The 7,118-nt window shown below is 45.4% G+C and overlaps 1 pseudogene; it reads left to right on the top strand.

Annotated features, from left to right (window-relative positions):
* The first annotated feature begins 5,437 nt into the window (after positions 1-5,437).
* Positions 5,438-6,874, top strand: LOC118578725 (annotated as a pseudogene).
* The last annotated feature ends 244 nt before the right edge of the window (positions 6,875-7,118 follow it).

Below are 7,118 nucleotides of genomic sequence, written 5' to 3'. Positions count from 1 at the left end.
AAACAAAAGCAAAATAAATAAAATAAAATTGGGCCAGCAAGGTGGCTCATTGGGTCTAAAAGGTACTTGTTGCCAAGCCCAATGACCTAAATTTGCCCCCTAGATCTCACATGATGGAAGGAGAGAACCAGTTCTCATAAGCTGTCTTCTGACTTCCACATGCATGTGAGTGTTGTGGCATGGTGTACCCCTCCCCAATATATACACAGATTTAAAAAAAAGTAAGAAAAAGCTAAATCAAACAATAAATAAACTACCAGAATTTATCATCTCATAGGACTGAAAAATGGCAGAGCTCTGTTGAAACTTGAAATCTGACCTTCTGAGAAAGCTTGGCCCAGCAGTTCAACACGGATCTAGTTTATCTTCATCTGCTAACTCTGTCCTCCATTAGAATGACGACCTCTTTGGTGGTCCTGTGACCTCTTTTGTGGTCCTGTGACCTCTTTTGTGGTCCTGTGACCTCTTTGGTGGTCCTGTGACCTCTTTGGTGGTCCTGTGACTTCTTTTGTGGTCTCTGCAGGGATAGGACCATCCTTCCCATCTTATAGGGTAGAACTCTTTAGTTTAGCACTCACTTAAGAAAAAGAAAGAGAGTGGATTGGATTGGAGGACGTGAAACCTACCACCATGGCTGACTATGCTCTGAAATCCTCTACCCTGGAGTTAAGAGTCTGCATTCCTTGGACAAAAAGAAACATAATGAAGGGAAACTTTTTTTTTCCCACTTTTTCTCTACTTTGAAGTAGTTGGTTGACTCAAATTTATTGCTAATTCCTAAGGAATTCACACTTTTGCATTCTGATGGCTGGTGAAAGGAACCTCTTATAGTGAGATGGCTATACAGGTCTAAATGCCACAGTTGATCAGATACATGGTAGTTACCTTTGTGACAGGCAGCTCATATCTCTCAACTGCAGGCCCTGATTGTTCCCTGGGCAAAGAAACTCATTCTCTCTCTCTCTCTAAAAAAAAAAAAAAAAAAAAAAAAGCACTAATAAGGAAGGGCAGATGCGTAGTTCTTCATATTTTTTTTGTGGTGGCCTAGAAGTGTAGCTTAACAGTAGAGCATTTACTTAACACACATAGGGGGCTGGGTTGATAGTCAGCATTGGGAGGAAAAAAAAATCTTATGGTTATTGAAATAAATGACCTAAGACCTTGGATCTCACTTCCTCTTTCCTCCCGCGACTTAGTTTTAATTTATTCCCCTTTGCTTCCTTATTGCCAGAATGTCCTTAGCATTTGATTTTTTCCCTGAGCACTATAAATATGCCATGCTTTCTCTGATCTTAAACATGCATTTCCCTGGAAGGACATGGTGGCACCTTTGAAACCATCACTCAGGAGGCAAAGGCTGGCAGGTCTCTGTGTGTTCCAGCTCAGTCAGTGAGGCTCTATCTTAAACAAACAAACAAAAAACCCCATCACCTTTATAATACTAACTGGAGACGTGTGTCGCGCATTTTGCTCATTGCCCTGCTTCCCCTTTGAGCTCTCTGCGTTGTGTTTGTGGTCGACGGCATGACACGGTAGGTGGTGGTGGTGGTGGTGGGCACCTTTAATCCCAGCGCTTGGAAGGCAGAAGCAGGTGGATCTCTGTGAGTCTGGGACCAGCCTGGTCTACACATTGTGTCCCAGACCAGTCAGGACCACAGAGTAAAACCTTGTCTCAAAACAAAGAAATAAACAAGCAAGCAAAAAGCACACTTATAGGTCAGCAACTTCAGGATCTGACGTGAGGATTCCTTATGTCTAGGAGTCAGGGTCAGACTAGACAACGTATTAGACTGCCTGTGAAGAAATTAGAGGTTTGTATTAGTCTCTTCTCTGTTGCTGTGATGAAATACCATGGCCAAGGCAACTTAAGATGAGAGGGTTTGCTTGGTTTTCTGGTTCCAGTGAGTCCGGAATGGTGGGAAAGGTATGACAGCAGAGGCTAGAGCCCAGAGCTGAGGAACTGTATCTTCATCGGGCGTTTTTTTTGGTTTGCTTGTTTATTTCTTTGTTTTGAGACAAGGTTTTACTCTGTAGTCCTGGCTGGTCTGGGACTCAATGTGTAGACCGCTGGTCTCAGACTCACAGAGATCCACCTGCTTCTGCCTTCCAAGCGCTGGGATTAAAGGTGCCCACAACCACCACCAACTCACCGTGTCATGCCGTCGACCACAAACACAACGCAGAGAGCTCAAAGGGGAAGCAGGGCAATGTGCGACACACGTCTACAGCAAGGCTGCACCACCTGAACCTGATTGGCGAAAACTGAAAATGTAATTTGACAACAAATGTTTGTGATTTTTGTGCTGATAAACCCCAAACCCCACTTCTGCCCCTGCTTGGGGCTGTCAGGACAAACAAGGCTCCCCAATCCTTGTCCTATTCATCTGTGACCTGCTTATGTGGTGATTTATTAAAATCTTTGGAACCCATAAGTGTTGTCTCTCTCCTTCCTCATGGTGCATAGTGGGCTAGGTGTAACAATTCTAACAGGGTGTGTGTGTGTGTGTGTGTGTGTGTGTGTGTGTGTTCCCATTTTATCTTTATAAACCACCTCTTGCCGTTGCCACCATCTTTTTTTTTTTTTTTTTTTTTTTTTTGGTTTTTGGAGCCTGTCCTGGACTAGCTCTGTAGACCAGGCTGGCCTCGAACTCACAGAGATCCACCTGCCTCTGCCTCCCGAGTGCTGGGATTACAGGCGTGCACTGCCACCTGGGTCAGATAACCCTTCCCCCTCTCCCTTATCTCCTATCTCCTTTACCACATGCTAGCCCATTCTAACACAGACCTCCCTTTTTCCTCCTCTTAAAAGTTATACCTGCAAGGTCTTTGCTGCTGTTTCCTGCCTGAGTCAGAAAGCGGCCACTTTAACTTTTCTTTCCACATAATAAAGGGTGGGAAAAAAATAAAAAAAAAAATAAAGGATCTCTGTGGAAACAGGGGTTTGGGTGTGGTCTGAGAGGGAGCTGCTGTGTAGGAGTCCCCTTCAGTTTTTAAAAAGGATAGTTGTTTTAAAGGGAAGGTGTAGGCAAGTTGGGTTTAGAGGAAGGTGCACTGATGGACAATTTTAGGATGTACTAATAGATAAAGTAAATTCTAAAATGAAACAGTAATATTTTGATTTATCAAAAGTTAATAGTTAAAGAAATATTAGAAATTAAAATGTAATTTAGAGGTGGGCATAAGGGGTCCATGCCTGTAATCCTAGCACTTGGGAGGCAGGGGCAGAATTATCACTAGTTTGAGCTTAGCCTTGCCTATATAATGAGTTCCAGGACAGCCAGGTCTACATAGTGAGAATCTGTTTTAAAAAAAAAAAAAGCCCAATTTATGGAATGTCTAAAAGTAAACTTGTTCTAAAAGCACCTGCCTCTCTTCTGAGTTTGTGAATCTTCTATTTACCACTGTATACTATTTCCATAGACTTGCCCCACCTTTCCATCTGCTGATCTAGCAGGTAAACTTAGAAATCCACAGTCAGAAAATGGTCAAAGGCTTCGTGCGGACTTTTCCCTAAAGATGACGTGTAAGAGCCTGTGAAATGGCTCTGCAGGTAAGAGTGCTTGTCACGGGCTGGAGAGATGGCTCAGCGGTTAAGAGCACTGGCTGCTCTTCCAGAGGTCCTGAGTTCAATTCCCAGCACCCACATGGTGGCTCCCAACCATCTGTGATGAGATCTGGCGCCCTCTTCTGGCATGCAGGCAGAACACTGTATAATAAATAAATCTTAAAAAAAAAAAGTGCTTGTCACACAAGCCTGACGGCCTGAGACTGATACCCAGGGCTCTCACTCCACCCCATCCCACCTCACTCCACCCCAGAGGAAGGAGATTGTCCTCTGACCTCCACACACATGCTGTGGAAACTTTACACAACACATGAACACAGAGAGACACTAATACTAATAAATAAATAAAATATTTTTTCTTGAAGTCCAGGTACATTTTTATTAAAAGCGACAGGACAGGCAAATTGAAAGATCTCCACAGCTTCAAAGAGAAGGCGAAATGAAGAACAGTCATGCCACGGAGGGCAGAGAAACAGAGAATGGCCAGAGTGACAGGGAGAGCAGGCTTGGGAATGCCAAGCCTTAGATCTGAGCTTAGAGTGCCTGCCTCCAGGTTTCTGTGTCTCAGGGCAAAGGATTGCATCATGGACATAAGCTTAGAAATGGAAAGGAAAAGTACTTTTTGCCTCCAGAGCTTCTGAACTATAAACTGGAGTTCTGATAACACCCTCTTAGGGTTTAGTTATTTGCTAGTGTTACATATAACAGGATTTACTTACATTTGAGAGTTCATTATAAAGACTGTAGACAAGCTGGGATGCATGCCTTTATTCTAAGCACTCAGAAGGCAGAGGCAGTTAGATCTCTGTAAGTTCCAGGGCAGGGCAGCATGGCCCACTATTGAGTTCAAGCCCACCCAGAGAGTCATGATGAGACCGTCTTAAGAAAGGAAGGAAGGGCTAGGTGGTGGTGGTGCGTGCCTTTGATCTCAGCCTCAGGAGGCAGAAGCAGGCAGATCTTTAAATTCAAGGCCAGTCTGGGCTACAGAGTGAATTCCAGGACATGGAGGGTTATACAGAGAAAGCTTGTCTCTCAAAAAAAAAAAAAAAAAAAAAAAAGGAAGGAAGAAAGATAGAAAATGTAGAAAATGTTAACCACCTCACATGGGGGACATGCAGAAAATAAGACATGGGAAAGGCCATGTCTCCCATGGCATGGCTTCTCCTGGTCCACCATGCTGTGATACGGTACTCCCACATGACAGCATTCCATAAGAGGTTTTTGTTTGTTTGTCTTTTCCTTGGTTTTTCAAGGCAGGGTTTCTCTGTGTAGTTTTGGTGCCTATCCTGGAACTCACTCTGTAGACCAGGCTGGGCTCAAACTCACAGAGATCCACCTGGCTCTGCCTCCTGAGTGCTGGGATTAAAGGTGTGCGCCTCCACCGCCCTGCTCCATAAGAGCTTTTTGTCATCTATAATTATTAGTGTGTGCGTGCGTGCGTGCGTGCGTGCGTGCGTGCGTGCGTGTGTGTGTGTGTGTGTGTGTGTGTGTGTATGTGTGTAAGTGCATGTATGTATGCAGGTACACAAGGGTGTGAAGATCAGAGGTCAACCTCAGATGTCATTCCTCAGGAGCCACACACCTTGTTTTTAATTTAAGACAAGGTCTCGGTCAGTCCCTGCAGCGGCCGCCGCCATCCGCCCTCCCTCCCTCCTTCCCTCCCTCCTTCCATCAGCCAGCAGCAGCAGCAGCAGCTCGGCGCCACCTCGCCACTCCTCAGGGTTTGGTGGCGGAGGCTGGCGAGGGTCCGGCTGTGAGAATGCTTGCACCACTCCAAGGAGACAGCGGTCAGAGTTCCTGGATAGCTTGCCTTGTGAGGAGCTGGCGGTAATTGAATTCCATCTCTAGTTTTTTTGTGGCACACCAGGAATCATGAACAGCTTTAATAAGGAAGACTTTGAGTGCCATATTCTCGATGAAGGCTTTACTGCCAAGGACATCCTGGACCAAAAAAATTAATGAAGTTTCTTCCTCAAGGATGCTTTTTATGTCGCGGACCTTGGAGACTTTTTTTTTTTTAAAGCTGAGGACCGAACCCAGGGCCTTGTGATTGCTAGGCAAGCGCTCTACCACTGAGCTAAATCCATTCTGAAGAAACACCTAAGCTGGTGAAAAGCCCTTCCCCGCATCACTCCCTTTTATGCTGTCAAAAGTAACGACAGCAGAGCCATAGTGAACACTCTAGCCACCATTGGGACGGGTTTTGACTGAAATACAGTTGGTGCCGGGGCTTGAGGTGCCTCTGGAGAAGATTATCTATGCAAATCCCTGTAAACAAGTGTCTCAAATCAAGTATGCTGCCCATAATGGAGTCCAGATGATGACTTTTGACAGTAAGGTTGAGTTGTTGAAAGTCGCCAGAGCACGTCCAAAGGCAAAGTTGGTTTTGCGGATTGCCACTGATGATTCCAAAGCAGTGTGTCGCCTCAGTGTTAAGTTTGGTGCCGCACTCAAAACCAGCAGGCTTCTCTTGGAACGGGCAAAAGAGCTAAATATTGATGTCATTGGTGTCAGCTTCCATGTGGGGAGTGGATATACTGATCCTGAGACCTTCATACAGGCCCTGTTGGATGCCCACTGCGTCTTTGACATGGGAACAGAAGTTGGTTTCAGCATGTATCTGCTTGATATTGGTGGTGGCTTTCCTGGATCTGAGGATACAAAACTTAAATCTGAAGAGATCACCAGTGTGATCAACCCGGCTCTGGACAAGTACTTCCCACCAGACTCTGGAGTGAGAGTCATAGCTGATACTATGTCGCGTCAGCTTTCACACTGGCAGTCAGTATCATTGCCAAAAATGTAGTATGGAAGGAGCAGACCGGCTCTGACGTTGAGGATGAGTCAAATGAACAAACCATCATGTATTATGTGAATGACGGAGTCTATGGATCATTCAACTGCATTCTTTATGATCATGCACATGTCAAGGCCCTGCTGCCGAAGAGACCCAAGCCAGATGAGAAGTATTACCCATCCAGCATCTGGGGACCAACATGTGATGGCCTTGATTAGATCATCGAACGCTGTAACCTGCTTGAAATGCATGTGGGTGACTGGATGCTCTTTGAGAACATGGGTGGATACATGGTTGCTGCTGCGTCTGCTTTCAATGGGTTCCAGAGGCCTTCCATCTACTACGTAATGTCGAGGTCAATGTGGCAACGCATGAAGCAGATCCAGAGCTATGGCTTCCCACCAGAAGTGGAGGAGCAGGATGTGGGCACGCTGCTGCCCTTGTCATGTTCCCAGGAGAGAGGGATGGACCGGCACCCAGCAGCCTGTGCTTCTGCTGGCATCAATGTGTAGCTCTTACCTGCAAGTTTAGCTTGAATTAAGGGATTTGGGGGGGGGCATTTAACTTAATTACTGCTAGTTTTGGAGTGTCTTTGTAAGAGTAGGGATTGCAGCAGATGCAGAATGGAAGGCTAGGAGATGGGTCACACTTACCTGTGTTCCTATGGAAACTTTGAATATTTGTTTTATTTGGATTTTTATTTACTTTTCAGACATGATACTAACGTGTGCCCCTCAGCTGCTGAGCAAGCATTTG

This window comes from Onychomys torridus, chromosome 2 (assembly GCF_903995425.1).
Source record: "Onychomys torridus chromosome 2, mOncTor1.1, whole genome shotgun sequence".
NCBI lineage: Eukaryota > Metazoa > Chordata > Mammalia > Rodentia > Cricetidae > Onychomys > Onychomys torridus.
This window is presented reverse-complemented; position numbering and strand designations above follow the sequence as displayed.